Genomic DNA, 17,119 nt, shown 5'->3' on the forward strand with positions numbered 1-17,119 from the left:
ATCCCTCGCCCTCTCTTCGGTAAATCCGACCATACCGCGGTGCTGCTTCTTCCTGCCTACAGGCAGCAATTGAAGAGCGCACCCCCAGAAGTGAGGACAGTACAGAGCTGGTCGGGGGGGGGACAGAGGAACAACTCCAGGACTGTTTGGAGTCTGTAGACTGAGCAATGTTCAAGGGCTCGGCAACGGACTTGAATGAATACACCACAGTCGTTACAGACTTCGTAAAGAAATGTGTGGAGGACTGCATCCCTACAAAAACCTTCCAAGTGTTTCCCAATCAGAAACCTTAGATGAACTTTGAGATCCGCACTCTTCTGAAGTCCAGACACAGGGCATTCACTTCCAATGATACAGTGGCCTACATGAAGTCCAGATACAACCTTGGTAAGGCCATCAAAAAGGCCAAAAGGGACTTCTGTTCCAGACTGGAGGATGAGACAGATGTTCGGCAGCTGTGGCGGGGCCTGAATGCAATCACCTCCTACAAGGCGAAAACCAGGAGGCAGCTCGAATGTCGGCGAAACATCACTCCCTGACGAGCTCAATGCGTTTTACGCACGCTTTGATAGGAAGAATACTGATGTGCCTTCCCGAGCCCCCATTCGATGTGATGATATTTCAGTCTCAGTCGCAGAGGCCGACGTCAGGAAATACTTCAGAGGGGTGAACCCCCGAAAAGCACCTGGACCTGATGGTATACCCGGTCGTGTTCTATAAACCTGTGCGGACCAACTGGCTGGAATTTATACGGACATTTTCAACCTCTCACTTCTGAGGTCTGAGGTCTGAGGTCCACACCTGATTTAAAAGGGCATCAATTATACCAGTGCCCAAGAATAGTAAGGTGACGTGCCTCAATGACTATCGACCAGTGGCACTAACACCGGTGGTGATGAAGTGTTTTGAGAGATTGATCATGGAGCAAATCAACTCCTACATCGACAAAAACCTGGACCCACTGCAGTTCGCTTACCGCCACAACAGATCAACGGTGGATGCAATCTCGCTGGCCCTCCACTCTGCACTGGACCACTTGGACAACAAAAACTGTCAGGCTGTTATTCATCAATTACAGCTCGGCATTTAACACAATCATCCCCTCCAGGCTGGTTCCGAAACTCGCAGAACTGGGTCTCTGCGCATCCCTCTGCAATTGGATCCTCGACTTCCTCATTCACAGACCACAGTCTGTTCGTATTGGTGGAAATGTGTCTGCCTCGATAACAATCAGCACGGGAGCATCTCAAGGCTGCGTGCTCAGCCCCCTGCTGTACTCACTCTATACCCATGACTGCGTAGCCAATCACAGTGCGAACTCCATCATCAAGTTGGCTGACGCCACCACTGTTGTGGGGCGTATCACTGATGGGGATGAGTCAGAGTATAGAAGAGAGATCGAGCAACTGTCCATATGGTGCCAGCGTAATTACTTGGCCCTCAACACCAGCAAAACCAAGGAACTGATTGTGGACTTTGTAAGGAGTAGGATGGGGACCCACAGCCCCATTTATATCAAAGGTTATGAAAGGGTCATGAGCTTCAAATTCCTGGCGTGCACATCTCTGAAGATCTTTCCTGGTCCGAGAACACTAAGGCAATAATCAAGAAAGCTCATCAACGCCTCTACTTCCTGAGAAGATTACGGAGAGTCGGTTTGTCAAGAAAGACTCTCTCTAACTTCAACGGGTGCATAGTAGAGAGCATGCTGACCGGTTGCATCGTGGCTTGGTTCGGCAATTTGAGTGCCCTGGAGAGGAAAAGACTACAAAAAGTAGTAAACACTGCCCAGTCCATCATCGGCTCTGACCTTCCTTCCATCGAGGGGATTTATCGCAGTCGCTGCCTCAAAAAGGCTGGCAGTATCATCAAAGACCCACACCATCCTGGCCACACATTCATCTCCCTGCTACCTTCAGGTAGAAGGTACAGGAGCCTGAAGACTGCAACAACCAGGTTCAGGAATAGCTACTTCCCCACAGCCATCAGGCTATTAAACCTCTGATTATTAATACAAAACTCTGATTATTAATAACCCATTTTCTGTTATTTGCACTTGATCAGTATTTATTCATGTGTGTATATATTTATATTATGGTATATGGACACACTTATCTGTTCTAGAGTAAATGCCTACTATGTTCTGTGAGCTGAAGCAAAGCAAGAATGTTATTGTCCTATACAGGGACACATGATAATAAACTCACTTGAACTTGAACATTCATGCAATAATCTGAGACGTCTTTTTAATATAATGTATTCACACAAAATTGAAGAAGACATCATTTATTTCATTGGATGCGGAAAAAGCATTCGACCAAGTAAAATGGGAATACCTCTTCAAAGTACCTGTACTGCAAACATTTCAAATGGGAGAGAATTTTATTTCATGGATAAAATTACTATATGACAGGCTGACTGCTAGAATATTGACCAACCACATACTTTCTCCGAAATTTCAACTATCCAGGGGCAATAGACAGGGTTGTGCATTATCACCCCTGCTCTTTGCTCTTGCGATAGAGCCCTTAGCGGAAAGTATAAGAATGCATCCGAATATTCACGGTTATAATACGAAACATGCGAATAATAAAATATCATTATATGCAGATGACGTATTACTATACATTCCAAAATCGCAAGATAGCATACCAAATATATTAAATCTAATAGAGGAATTTGGCTCTTTCTCAGTATATAGAATAAACTGGAACAAAAGTGAAACATAGCGGTAAAAGCCCAAGAGTCGACACACCTTTTAAAATTCCCTTTTAGAATTGCTACAGAAAAATTTAAATACCTGGGTATCCAAGTATTATATCCTAGAAAATATAATTCGCTATATAGTGGGTTTTTCTGGAACGCGATCAATTGGAACGTTGCGGTTGCTGTGAATTTAAACCCCATATCGGCAGGAAAAATACTGCCGGTTCGTCTGGGTCCTAAATCAGCGTTTCGCAACGTAAAATGTGAATTAAAGGCATCTTAAGGAGTACTTTTATACATAAAATAAACGGCTTTCCTTTACCTGTCCCATACGTAAAATCCGTCCCCGTTGACGGCTTTAGAAACTGATTTTCAAAATTACTCCAGCGCTGAACTTGCCAGTCGGGCATTTAAAAAATAAATTCACAGATTGGCCGTCGGAACAATTCTTCAGCAAAAGCTTGCCAGATATACTAGATGAAGGTATGAATAGAAATGCAGAGTCAAATAATTTAATATCATACTTGTATAATATTATTTTAAATATAGAAACTCCATCGACAGATGCAATTAGAAGAGAGTGGGAACAGGAATTAAGTTGAAAAATTCCCAAAGACATATGGGATAAATATCTTCTTTACGTACATAACTGTTCGATTAATGTAAGACATATCGTAATCAAATTTGAAAAATTACAAAGACTATATTACTCGAAAACTAAACTGAATACATTTTTCCCAAATGTATCTCCCATCTGTGACAAATGTTTAGCTCAAGAAGCAACTATAGCTCACTCCTTCGTCTCCTGCATAAAACTCCACAAATTTTGGAAAGACATCTTTGAAATCTTCACAAAATTATTTAAAACAAAACTGGACCCACATACAGAATTGATTATTTTTGGAACAACAGATGCCTGCTCTGAGCTATCAATATTTCAAAGACGTTTCCTTAACTACAGCCTGATAATGGCACAAAAACTCATACTCAAATTTTGGAAAAATGCATCCACCCCAACGCTTAAAATATGGATCACAAGCATGTCTGAGACGCTACATCTGGAAGATATGAGACTCGTCTTAGCAGGAAAATCAGAGCAATTTTTAATGATATGGTCTCCATTTATTGATTTATTACAAGTATAGTATGGTGCAACACAATTCTGGAAATAAACCAATTTACGAACTGGGTAATGGGTGTGGTAAGATATGAAGCAGGTATATCCCTGCACAAGGGTCCCTTTTTTCGCTCTTGTTTTCTTTTTCTTCTCTCTTTTTTTGTATTTTTTTTTTTACAATGTTATGGGTTTTTGTCTTTATTTTTCTCCAGGCTATCACTTGTTCACCCCTGGACTGCCCATTGGGTACTCTAGGGGTTTACACATCACTACTTCCTTCACTCTTTTCTTCTCTCGTTCTCTCTCTTTCTTGATCTACCTTTTTCTTGTAAGATTTTAAATAGAAGTTGTACACAAAATGTTTGTCATATGCCGCGTTTACACTACTGTACACTGGTTCTAATAAAAATACAAAAAAAAGTTACAAATAACACCTGCTCCACCTTTGTTCTCCCTCCCCCCCCCCCCCCCCCCCCCCCCCTACCCCCCCCCCCCCCCCCCCCCCCACCCACAGTGGTCCCCCAAGCCGGGGTCCCCATAGTCCATTGTTCTTCCCCCCTCCCTCACAACGGTCCCCCCACACTTGGTCCTCCATAGTTCTTCCCCTCCCCCTCTCACAGCGGTCCCCATACGCTATCATCGACCGCCGGCTGCGGGTCGACCGATGAGGCTTCACCACCGCCGTGAGGCTTCAGCACCTCCAAAGCCCCATTGCCGTGAGGCTCCACCATTGCAGCCGATGCTTCACCGTCACCGTCACAAGTCTTTTGGATGTGTGAGGAAGCTGGAGCACCCAAAGGAAACCAATGCGGTTACAGGGTGAACATACAAACTCAGCACAGGCAGCAGCCGAGGTTAGAATCAAACCCGGACCTTTAGGGCGGTGAGGCAGCAGTTTCACCTGCTCCGCCACTGTCCCGCCATTTTGAGAAATGATCTCCGGTGGTTTGGAGATGGAAATAGATAGTGTGGGAGATGTCACATATCGTTCACCTCTTTGTTGTCAGAAGTGAAAGAAACCTATAGCCACGGTCTGTGAATGCGAGGGAAGTTGAACCAGGGTACGACATACACACTGAATGCCAAGGCACTGGGGACTGTTGTAGAACAGTGGGACTTGGGGTACAAGTACATAGTTCCCTCAAGTTGTGGACAGGTCGACAGGGTGGTGAAAAAGACATATGACATGCATGCCTTCCTCATTCAGGGCATTGAGTCCAGAGTTCAGATGTCATGATACGATTGTACAAGATATTGTTGAGTCCGCACTCGTGTGAAGTTCTGACCATCATACTATAGGAAGGATGTGATTAAGCTATACGTGTAGTGGGTGCAGAAAAGAATCGCAAGAGTGTTGCCATGACTGGAGGGCTTGTAGGTTAAAGATTAACCTTATAGAGGTATATAAAATCTTGCAGGGCATTCATGGGGTGGATTGTTGCTGTTTATCCCAAGGTAGGAGAGTCTTATCCCAAAGTAGGAGAGTAGGAGAGGGCATAGTGCAAGGAGAAACATTTACTGGGAAACTGATGGGAAAGTTTATTTTACACCAAGAGTGATGGATAAATTGAATGAGCTGCCAGACGAGGTGATAGAGATGGGTACAATTACAATATATAATAAAACATTTGGACAAGTACAAAGATAGGAATGGTATAGAGCAATATGTGCCAGATTCAGGCAAATGGAGGTAGCAGAAGTAGACACCTTGGTTGTCATGGATTAGATGAGCTGAAGGCGATGATTCTGCTACATAACTGTATGTATCTAATAGCTGGCATTACTATGAGAGCAATAAATACTGAATTTAATATATTGGACCAAGGCAACATTTCAATTCAAGCATTGACAAGGCATGGTATCGAATCGATTTCATGGAGAAACTCAGCGGGTGAGGCAACATCTATGGAGCGAAGGAAATAAGTGACGTTTCGGGTCGAGACCTTTTATTCAGACTTATGTGGAGGTGGAGGGGGGCGGGAAGAAGAAAGGAAGAGGCGGAGTGAGTGGGCTGTGGGAGAGCTGGGAAGGGGAGGGAAAAGAAGGAGAATGCAGGGACAACCTGAAATTATAGAAGTTAATGTTCATACCTTTGGGGTACAAACTGCTCAAGCGAAATATGAGGTGCTGCTCCTCCAATTTACGGTGGGCCTCACTCTGGCCATGGAGGAGGCCCAGGACAGAAAGATCGGATTCGGAATGGAAGGGGGAGTTGAAGTGCTGAGCCACCGGGTGATCAGGTTGGTTATTGTGAACCGAGCGGAGGTGTTCGGCGAAGCGATCGCCAAGCCCACACTTGGTCTCACCGATGTAGAGCAGCTGACACCTAGAGCAGCGGATGCAATAGATGAGGTTGGAGGAGGTGCAGGTGAACCTCTGCTGCACCTGGAAAGACTGCTTGGGTCCTTGGATGGAGTCAAGGAGGGAGGTAAAGCGAAAAGTGTAGCATTTCCTACGGTTGCAAGGAAAAGTGCCAGGGGAGGGGGTGGTTTGGGTGGGAAGGGACGAATTGATCAGGGAGTTACGGAGGGAGCCGTCTCTACGGAAAGCCGAAAGGGGAGGAGATGGGAAGATGTGGCCAGTAGTAAGATCCCGTTGGAGGTGGCGAAAATATCGGAGGATTATTTGTTGTGACAGCTGGTAAGGTAGAAGGTGAGGACAAGGGGGACTCTGCCCTTGTTACGAGTGGGGGGATGGGGAGTGAGAGCAGAGTGACAGGGTATAGAAGAGACCCTGGTGAGAGCCTCATCTATAGTAGAAGAGGGGAACCCCCGTTCCCTAAAGAATGAGGACATTTCCGAGGCCCTGGTTTGGAACACCTCATCCTGGGTGCAGATGCGGCATAGACGGAGGAATTGGGAGTGGGGGATGGAGTCCTTACAGGGAGCAGGGTGGGAAGAAGTGTAGTCCAGATAACCATGGGAGTCAGTGGGTTTATAGTAGATGTCGGTCAGTAGTCTGTCACCTGCAATGGAGATAGTGAGGTCTAGAAATGGTAGGGAGATGTTGGAAATGGTCTAGGTGTATTTGAGTGCCGAATGGAAGTTAGTGGTGAAATGGATGAAGTCGGTGACTTCTGTATGGTTGCAGGAGGTGGCACCAATGTAGTCGACGATGTAGCGGAGGTTTAGTTCGGGGATAGGGCCATGGTACGCCTCGATCATCTCCTCCCTTGCGGCTTCCTGCAGAGACCGCTCCGTTCGTAACTCCCTGGTCAATTTGTCCCTTCCCACCCAAACCACCCCATCTCCTGGCACTTTCCCTTGCAACCGCAGGAAATGCTACACTTGTACCTTTACCTCCTCCCTTGACTCCATCCAAGGACCCAAGCAGTCTTTCCAGGTGCGGCAGAGGTTCACCTGCACCTTCTCCAACCTTATCTATTGCATCAATTGCACTCCAATTCTAGAGTATGGTGTACAATTTTGGTCGCCTAATTATAGGAAGGATGTCAACAAAATAGAGAGAGTACAGAGGAGATTTACTAGAATGTTGCCTGGGTTTCAGCAACTAAGTTACAGAGAAAGGTTGAACAAGTTAGGGCTTTATTCTTTGGAGCGCAGAAGGTTAAGGGCGGACTTGATAGAGGTCTTTAAAATGATGAGAGGGATAGACAGAGTTGTCGTGGATAAGCTTTTCCCACTGAGAGTAGGGAAGATTCAAACAAGGGGACATGACTTGAGAATTAAGGGGCAGAAGTTTAGGGGTAACATGAAGGGGAACCTCTTTACTCAGAGAGTGGTATCTGTGTGGAATGAGCTTCCAGTGAAGGTGGTGGAGGCAGGTTTGTTTTTATCATTTAAAAATAAATTGGATAGTTATATGGACGGGAAAAGAATGGAGGGTTATGGTCTGAGCGTAGGTATATGGGACTAGGGGAGAATACGTGTTCGGCACGGACTAGAAGGGTCGAGATGGCCTGCTTCCGTGCTGTAATTGTTATATGGTTATATCCGCTGCTCTAGGTGTCAGCTGCTCTACATCGTAAATTGGAGGAGCAGCACCTCATATTTCGCTTGGGCAGTTAACACCCCAGAGGTATGAACATTATCTTCTCCAATTTCAGGTAGTCCCTGCTTTCTCCTTCTTTTCCCTCCCCTTCCCAGCTCTCACACAGCCCACTGTTTCAGCCTCTTCCTTCCTTTTTCCTGCCCCCCCCACCCCCACATCAGTCTGAAGAAGGGTCTCGACCCAAAACGTTGCCTATTTCTCCCTCCTTTCTCCCGCATGGCCCTCCCTTTCTTCTCCTTCCCTGTGCCCGACAAATCACCTATCCCTGTTCTCTAGAGATGCTACCTGGCCTCCTGTTACTCCAACGGGATCTTTTGTGTATTAACCATTATCTACAGTTCTTTGTTTCTAATGTTCAAATGCAAGTCCATTTCCATTTTGCCCTACCTTGGCACCATTATAAACTGTGAATGTTAAACTGATTAATTAAGCAAACTCACGTCTACATAACCATATAACATATAACAATGTAACAATTACAGCACGGAAACAGGCCATCTCGGTCCTACAAGTCCGTGCCGAACAATTATTTTCCCTTAGTCCCACCTGCCTGCACTCATACCATAACCCCCCAATCCCTTCTCATCCATATGCCTATCCAATTTATTTTTAAATACCAATGAACCTGCCTCCACCACTTCCACTGGAAGCTCATTCCACACTGCTACCACTCTCTGAGTAAAGAAGTTCCCCCTCATGTTACCCCTAAATTTCTGTCCCTTAATTCTGAAGTCATGTCCTCTTGTTTGAATCTTCCCTATTCTCAAAGGTAAAAGCTTGTCCACATCAACTCTGTCTATCCCTCTCATCATTTTAAAGACCTCTATCAAGTCCCCCCTTAACCTTCTGCGCTCCAGAGAATAAAGATCTAACTTATTCAACCTTTCTCTGTAACTTAGTTGTTGAAACCCAGGCAACATTCTAGTAAATCTCCTCTGTACTCTCTCTCTATTTTGTTGACATCCTTCCTATAATTGGGCGACCAAAATTGTACACCATACTCCAGATTTGGTCTCACCAATGCCTTGTACAATTTTAACATTACATCCCAGCTTCTATACTCAATGCTCTGATTTAAAAAGGCTAGCATACCAAAAGCTTTCTTTACCACCCTGTCTATATGAGATTCCACCTTCAAGGAACTATGCACGGTTATTCCCAGATCCCTCTGTTCAACTGGATTCTTCAATTCCCTACCATTTACCATGTACGTCCTATTTTGATTTGTCCTGCCAAGGTGTAGCACCTCACATTTATCAGCATTAAACTCCATCTGCCATCTTTCAGCTCATTCTTCCAAATGGCCTAAATCACTCTGTAGACTTTGGAAATCCTCTTCATTATCCACAACACCCCCTATCTTGGTATCATATGCATACTTACTAATCCAATTTACCACACCTTCATCCAGATCATTGATGTACATGACAAACAACAAAGGACCCAACACAGATTTGTGTCTATGTTCGCTGTAAACCAGCATCTGCAATTCCTTACTACACCAATAACAATACTACTGAATATATCTGCTTTAAGGATAAGTCTGATTTCTAATCTAAAGGTACAATCATTTGATATAGCCATAACGTTTGTAATACAATCAGTTGTCATCTTTTGTCTAAGATATCTGTATATCACTTATCTTGTCGATTAGTGTTTCAAAGAAGGTGACCTCATTTTGATTAATTAACCATTTATTGATGACCTCAGATCAGGAGTATGATTGTCAATTTATAGTAACATGTAGCGAGCGATATTGTACTGGAACAGTGGAAGACAAGCTGGAAGACAGATGGTGATAAGGTTAAAGCAAAAGTCCCTTTGAAACTATGCTGCCTGCTGTTCCGTTGTTTTCATATAGTTCAGCTCAGCTCAGTTCAGTTCAGAGATTCAGTGTGGAAACAGGCCCTTCGGCTCACCGAGTCTGCGCCAACCAAGGATTGCCCGTATACTAGTTCTATCCTACACGCGAGGGGACAATTTACAGAAGCCAATTAACTGACAAACCTGCACGTCTTTGGAATGTGGGCGGAAACCGGAGCCTCCTTTGGGAAATCCACGCGGTCATAGGAAGATTGAATAAACTCCGTACAGACAGCACCCGTAGTCAGCATCAAAGCCGGGTCTCCGGCACTGTACACCAGCAGCTCTCCCACTCGGCTGCCCTAATGGAGACATAAGGAACTGCAGATGTTGTTCATGGATATCTGCAGGCCATTGCCTGATTACAAACGCCCAACTTATGAATAGGAGGGTATCTTTGTCCCTCCCCCTCCCTTGACATCAGTCTGAAGAAGGGTCTCAACCCGAAACCCATTCCTTCTGGAGCGCTAGTATGTGTGTTGTGGGTCAAAGGGACTGGTTTCCAGAGGGCTAGTATGGACATTGTGGGTCAAATGGATTCTTGGGCTGGCAGTTGTCACTCAGGCCGGGCAGCTCAATCACTCTGGCCGGGCAGCTCAGTCACTCTGGCCGGGCAGCTCAGTCACTCAGGCTGTTGTGCGCTGAAGGGACAGGTTTTCAGAGGGCTAGTATACACATTGTGGACTGAATGGATTTTTGGACTTGCAGTTCAGTGAGTGCTGGCTGGTGGGCTGGCAGTTCACTAAGTCATGGGTGGTGGGCTGGCACTTCAGTCACTTACAGCTGGTGGGCTGGCATTTCACTTACTCATGGCTGGTGGGCTGGCAGCCCAGTCACTCACGGCTGGTGGTGGCAGTTCACTCAGTCACCCCTCCTTTCTTCACCCCCCACTCTGCTCCATGCCATTCCCCTCCCCCACACACATTCAGTCCATATCCCCTCAACCTCCCTCCCCATGTACTCTTAGTGGCTCTCCGACAGCTCAACCATTCCTGCCTATTAGGTTACTATTGTGATGAAGAGCACGCAGGCATGGCAAGTGGAAAAAGGATTTATTAAAGTTTAAAATGTGAATTACTTAAAATATAACAACAATTTAAATGTTAAAGATGAGATTTATTAAGTTCTTTTTTGTTGTGTCTCTTGCTGTGTTCTGCTGCTCACTGCCTCTTGATAACACTTTGCTTTTTATATAAAAAAAAGACAATTTTAATATAGAGAGATTGTGGTCAAATTTTAACAAAGAAAATCTGAGAATTTACCTCAAGTCATCATGGAGTATAGGCCGCAAGCCCAACCTCAGTGCAGGCCATAAATCCAATCTCACAGCACCAAGCAGAGTGCAGGCAGCAAGTCCAACCTCACAGCACTCCAAGCAGAGTGCAGGCAGCAAGTCTAACCTCACAGCACTCCAAGCAGAGTGCAGGTAGCAAGTCTAACCTCACAGCACCCCTAGCAGAGTGCAGGCCGCAAGCCCAACCTCACAGCACACCAAGCAGAGTGCAGGCAGCAAGTCTAACCTCACAGCACTCCAAGCCAGAGTGCAGGTAGCAAGTCTAACCTCACAGCACTCCAAGCCAATTTCACAGCATTTCAAACAGAGTGCACATACATACATACATACACAGACACACCCAAAGACACTCACACACATGCAGACAGACACACACACACACAAAGACACACTCACACAGAAATACACACAAACACAAAGACACACACACATTCACAAACACGTACACACACTGAGACACACACTCACTCATACCCAGACACACACGCAGACACACACTCATACACAGAGACACAGTCAAACACTCACACACATACACAGACTCACACATACACACACACTCATACACAGAATCTCACATACACACACACTCATACACAGACACACATACAGACACTCACACACTCATCCAGACACTTACACAGCCACAGACACTCACACATACGCACACACAGACAGACAAACGCACACATTTTAGAAGCAATAGAGACCCTTTTTGCAAGCATTTTAGAATCAATAGACACATTCTGCAACCATTTTAGAACCAATAGACACTTTCTGCAAGCATTTTAGAACTAATAGACACTTTAGCAACCATTTTAGAACAAATAGACACTTTTTGCAGCCAATTTAGAACCAATACACTTTTTGCAGCCATTTTAGAACCAATAGTTGCTTTTTGCAAACATTTTAGAACCAATAGCCACTTTTGCAAGCATTTTAAACCAAAAGCCACTTTTTACAAGTATTTTAGAACCAATAGCAACACTTTTTGCAAGCATTTTAGAACCAATAGCGACACTTTTTGCAACAATTTTAGAACCAATAGACACTTTTTGCAACCATTTTAGAACCAATAGAGACACTTTCTGCATTTTTTTGCAATTTTAGAACCAATAGACAGTTTTTTTGCAACCATTTTAGAACCAATGTAGACACTTTTTGCAAGCATTTTAGAATCAAGAGGACAAGTTTTTGCAACCATTTTAGAAGTGCCAGAGACGATGAGTCAAGAGTTTGGAAAGAGTCAATTTAAGAGACAGTTTTGGAACCATTGGAGGAACCCAGATGCACTTTTTGCCAACATATTTTACACACCAAGAGACCACTTTTGCAACATTTTACATTTTACATAAACATTTTTTCACTTTAGCTTGATGGATCGAAAATAAACATCTTTCCACTGCAACCCCCCCCATGTCAGAGTCAAAGTCATAGCCCCCGGCTGGCTTGGCGACCGCAAGCATTTTAGAACCAATAGGGTCGCACACGGGTCTTGGTGCAACCATTTTAGCTCGCAGAGTCCGCGGCACATTCCAGCCGCGCGGGGCAGTGATGTAGGAACTCCAAGCTCTTCGACCCTGCAATTCGGGCGGGCAATCCAAATTTTAGCAGAAGCCCCGAAAAGCGGTTTTCCCTGCAAGGAGCCGTGGGCAATAGGTGCCGCGTGCCAATTTTAGAAGCCAGCAGCATAGACTCTCTGGTAGCAGCAATTTTAGAACCAGCAGCAGCAGCGCAGCACTTTTTGCAAGCACATTTTTACCGCTCCAACCCGCAAGGGACTGCAAGCATTTTAGAACGGCCGGTGATTCGGCAGAGACAAGTCCCCATAGAAATTCACATTTTGGAGGCCGCTATTCCTCGTTGCGGCCTCAGCGATTCAATGAGACCCGACACGAGAAAAGGCGGGTCTCAAGTCAGAGTTTTCAAAAAGTTTCTAGCCCCCCCTCCCACCCCCCCCACATCCCTTAAACCACAGACAACCCAACATAAAATAACAAAAACTACCATTAAAAAACACAGACAAAAAATAATCAAAAACCGGACAGGCTGCAGAGCGGACAGGCCGCCATTCCATGACTTCCGGTGGCAAAATTTTGATCATTTAAAAAATCTTTCTGTTTTTTTGCAACTTTATCCCATCAGGTTACAATAAGTTTAATTTGACACCAGTGTATTTTCATATTGTCAAGTTTTTTGGTTTTCATACTGGGGGAAATTAGCATCTTGTTCCCTATTGATTCAGCCGCTTCAATTGACATTACAAAAGTAGCTGTGAGCCCTGGATCGATCAAAAGCCCATTTCTTAAGGGAAGATTAACATTATTTAAATAGCTGATCTAAGTGTCCAAAGATATTCCACAAATAATTCACAATATAACTGATTTTTTATATCGGGACATTAATTTATGGCCAAATCTAAAGGAATTTTATGCCTTAACGAAAGTAAGGTTTAGGGGGTGTCTGGAGCCCGGAATTTGGCTGCCTGCACCAACATCATGGAGCTGCCCAGCTTCCAACTCGGGCTTTGACTACAAGCGGGTTCATGTGGAACTCGCCCAGTTTTAGAACTGTGGACTCATAGCAGCTGTCGGGAGGTGCCCTCAAATGCGCTGAGAGGAAAATACGTCGGGGTTCGGCACGTCGGCGTTCAACCAGCCCAAAATGAGGGCCTACATCGGGCTAAGGCGGCTTGACTATAGGTTTCGGATATATCCCCCACGGATGTAAAAATAAGGTATACATACCAAGGCTTTACTTGTTTGCATCTATAAAACACCTGGGCTGCCAGAATATGTTGTTTTGTGTGGACTTTCAGTAATTTTAAAACTATTTTAACGATATTTCAATCGAGGCCTATAAATGATCCTATATTACCTTTTGCGACCGGGGTTTGCTTGCGATTTTTCGTTACTGATACTACTGCCTATACGGGAATTCATGTCGATTAGTCAGCCTAGTGAAAAATCGCGTACAATAAAAATTGAAATACAAGATACCAATACAGCGGCCAAAATCGCTGGCCAGAGCCTGAAGCCATTCGGTTCTTTTATGACCATTTTTCAAGAGAGGACACTTTTTGCAACCATTTTAGAACCAATAGAGACAATTTCTGCAAGCATTTTAGAACCATTAGACACACATTTTGCAAGCATTTTAGAACCAATAGACATTTTGCAACCATTTTAGAACCAAGAGACACATTTTGCAAGCATTTTAGAACCAATAGAGACATTTTGCAAGCATTTTAGAACCAATAGAAACACTTTTTGCAACCATTTTAGAACAAATAGACACTTTCTGCAACAATTTTAGAACCAATAGACACTTTTTGCAACCATTTTAGAACCAATAGAGACATTCTGCAAGCATTTTAGAAAGAATAGACAGTTTTTGCAACCATTTTAGAACCTATGGACACTTTTTGGAACTATTTTAGAATCAAGAGACAAGTTTTGGAACCATTTTAGAACCCAGAGACACTTTTTGCAACCATTTTAAACCAAGAGAGACACTTTTTGCAACCATTTTGAACCAATAGAAACATTTTTTGCAAGCATTTTAGATCGAATAGAGACAATTTCTGCAAGCATTTTAGAACTAATAATTTTAGAGACACATTTTGCAAGCATTTTAGAACCAATAGAGACATTTTGCAACCATTTTAGAACAAATAGGCACTTTTGCAACCAAGGTGAAAGTAAGGTGAAAGTAAATCCAAATGGTTTCTACAGCTATATTAATAGCAAAAGGATAGCGAGGGATAAAATTGGTCCATTGGAGAGACATAGTGGACAGCTATCTGCAGAGCCAAAAGACATGGGGGAGATATTGAACAATTTATTTTCTTTGTTATTCACCAAGGAGAAGGATATTGAATTATGTGAGGTATGGGAAACAAGTAGAGTAGCTATGGATACTATGAGTTTCAAAGTAAAAGAAGTACTGACACTTTTGAAAAATATAAAAGTGGATAAGTGTTCTAATAGTAAACTTAGCAATTATAAACCTGTTATTTTGACTTCAGTAGTGGGCAAATTAATGGAAAAGATATTTAGAGATAATATATATAAGCATCTGGATAAACAGGGTCTGATTAGGAACAGTCAACGTGGATTTGTGCCTGGAAGGTCATGTGTGACTAATCTTCTTTAATTTTTTGAAGAGGATACTAGGGAAATTGATGAGGTAAAGCAGTGGATGTTGTCTATATGGACTTTAGTAAGGCCTTTGACAAGGTTCCTCATGGAAGGTTGGTTAAGAAGGTTCAACTGTTGGGTATAAATGCAGGAGTAGCAAGATGGATTCAACAGTGGCTGAATGGGAGACGCCAGAGGGTAATGGTGGATGGCTGTTTGTCGGGTTGGAGGCAGGTGACTAGTGGGGTGCCTCAGGGATCTGTGTTGGGTCCTTTGTTGTTTGTCATGTACATCAATGATCTGGATGAAGGTGTGGTAAATTGGATTAGTAAGTATGGAGATGATACCAATATAGGGGGGGCTGTGGATAATGAAGAGGATTTCCAAGGTCTACAGAGTGATTTAGACCATTTGGAAGAATGGGCTGAAAGATGGCAGATGGAGTTTAATGCTGATAAATGTGAGGTGCTACACCTTGGCAGGACAAATCAAAATAGGACGTACATGGTAAATGGTAGGGAATTGAAGAGTGCAGTTGAACAGAGGGATCTGGGAATAACCGTGCATAGTTCCTTGAAGGTGGAATCTCATATAGATAGGGTGGTAAAGAAAGCTTTTGGTATGCTAGCCTTTATAAATCAGAGCATTGAGTATAGAAGCTGGGATGTTATGTTAAAATTGTACAAGGCATTGGTGAGACCAAATCTGGAGTATGGTGTACAATTTTGGTCGCCCAATCATAGGAAGGATGTCAACAAAATAGAGAGAGTACAGAGGAGATTTACTAGAATGTTGCCTGGGTTTCAACAACTAAGTTACAGAGAAAGGTTGAATAAGTTAGGTCTTTATTCTCTGGAGCGCAGAAGGTTAAGGAGGGACTTGATGGAGGTCTTTAAAATGATGAGAGGGATAGACAGAGTTGATGTGGACAAGCTTTTCCCTTTGAGAATAGGGAAGATTCAAACAAGAGGACATGACTTCAGAATTAAGGGACAGAAGTTTAGGGGTAATATGAGGGGGAACTTCTTTACTCAGAGAGTGATGGCGGTGTGGAATGATCTTCCAGTGGAAGTGGTGGAGGCAGGTCCGTTGGTATCATTTAAAAATAAATTGGATAGGCATATGGAAGAGAAGGGAATGGAGGGTTATGGTATGAGTGCAGGCAGGTGGGACTAAGGGAAAATAATTGTTCGGCACGGACTTGTAGGGCCGAGATGGCCTGTTTCCGTGCTGTAATTGTTATACAGGTGCACAACCTTTTATCCGAAGATCCAAATAACGAAAACCTCCGAATAGCGACATTTTTTCTGTCCTTGAAGAAAGGTCCTTGAAAACGTTCACCGAGGGTGGCCCGCAGAGGTGACAGCGGAACCTCCGGTCGGTCCTCGATGAAAGGGGAACTAAATCCCCATTCATAAAAGGTATATTGCGCGGGAGGGTTAATAATTGACAATCTGCTGCTGCCTGCCCGCTGAGTTGAAAAGTTCCCACGGTAGACTCACGATACACAGTGTATCGTGAGTCTTGCATGAGAACTTTTTAACTCAGCGGGCAGGCAGCAGCAAATTGTCGCTCCCTTAAGTTTCACCCCACCTACACCCCTCTGCTTCCCGGCCATGTGTGTGACCCCTTCCCTCCCCTCTCCAGCTCCCCGCCCATTGCACCGGCGCGGGGGTTTTGCACTGTCTTCACGTCGGAGCTAGTGCCAGTCACCGGAGACGTCAGGACCAACGGGACATCGCCCCTCAGGCCCACTGCAAGCACGGAGATCCCAGAGACCCACAGCCAGCAGCAGCCCAGCCCGTTCCAATTCTAGAGGAACACGCTCCCCGTAGGGACCGAAGCTGATGGTGTGCAAGGTGCGTCTTGATCTTGAGGTTGCGGATGAGGGGGCGCAGCTCGGGCTGTGACGTCTCCGGCCACCCCCTGTCCAGGAGCTGAGACTGGGAACTGTGGAGTTGTTTGCCTTTGCAGAGGGAGGGGGCCAGG

This window comes from Leucoraja erinacea, unplaced genomic scaffold (assembly GCF_028641065.1).
Source record: "Leucoraja erinacea ecotype New England unplaced genomic scaffold, Leri_hhj_1 Leri_900S, whole genome shotgun sequence".
Classification (NCBI taxonomy): domain Eukaryota; kingdom Metazoa; phylum Chordata; class Chondrichthyes; order Rajiformes; family Rajidae; genus Leucoraja; species Leucoraja erinaceus.